Raw genomic sequence first — 987 nt, 5'->3', positions numbered from 1 at the left:
TTTCTCTCTCTTTTTCTGACAGCCCCCTTCCCATCATAGTGATTAGGTAACACTTTCGGGAATGGAAGGATCTGGAATTTCTGAATTTGGGACATACGATTATCATAATATTAGGGGTTTAAATGCACAGTTATATAACTCTTTTATTTAAAAGTTAACTTGGTTTAATTTGTATAGTGCATTTTATAATGCACACAGTTACAAAATATCTCCATAATAAACACAAAGAAGTCACATTTGTGCTTCACATTCACCCAAAACATCTCACGGGAGTGTGAAGAGTTAAATCAAATCCAGGTCTGATTTCCAGTAAATGGCCCGTTGTGTAAATTCAACCTTTGAGATATTGACAGCTGTTGTGTTGATCTTTTAGGGGTCAGGAGAATTATTGATCAGTAAAATATCCATGTATTTCGCAGTACTCCATAATGCAATCTGGGCCATAGTGTTCTATTTATACGTACAATGCGCTCAAAATATAAATTAAACACAGAACGTATAGACACATGTTTTCTGTGTAAAGTCTTGGCTTGGGACTAATATTATTATAAATATTGTTACTATACAAATTTGACAAATGTATGATTAATTAAACAGTAATATGGCTAAAACATATTGCTGTGGTTGCAGATACATATGAAAAACCTTACATTTACATCCTAAAAGAGCTCCGTTAACATTTACAATTGTGTATAATATTGACATTTTTAAGTGCAGAAAATTCACACAATGTATATTCCAGGTGTTTATGACCAAGATTCAAAACCATATAGAAAATAAATAATGTGCTTTAGAAAATCATTGAGTTTCATTCAAGTAGCCTACGTGCCGCCATATTTGAACCGGAGGTCTGTAGATGACGTTGTATGTTTCAGTTTTTTGGAGCTTCAAAAAATGTCCCCCATTTTAATGGCATTACAAAGCTTAAAAACAGACAAATATAATTGAATGAAATTAGTCAAACATCTAGGATGTTGGGTTGAGTAA

Source organism: Triplophysa dalaica, chromosome 2, assembly GCF_015846415.1.
Source record: "Triplophysa dalaica isolate WHDGS20190420 chromosome 2, ASM1584641v1, whole genome shotgun sequence".
NCBI lineage: Eukaryota > Metazoa > Chordata > Actinopteri > Cypriniformes > Nemacheilidae > Triplophysa > Triplophysa dalaica.
Note: the sequence above shows the minus strand (reverse complement) of the source record.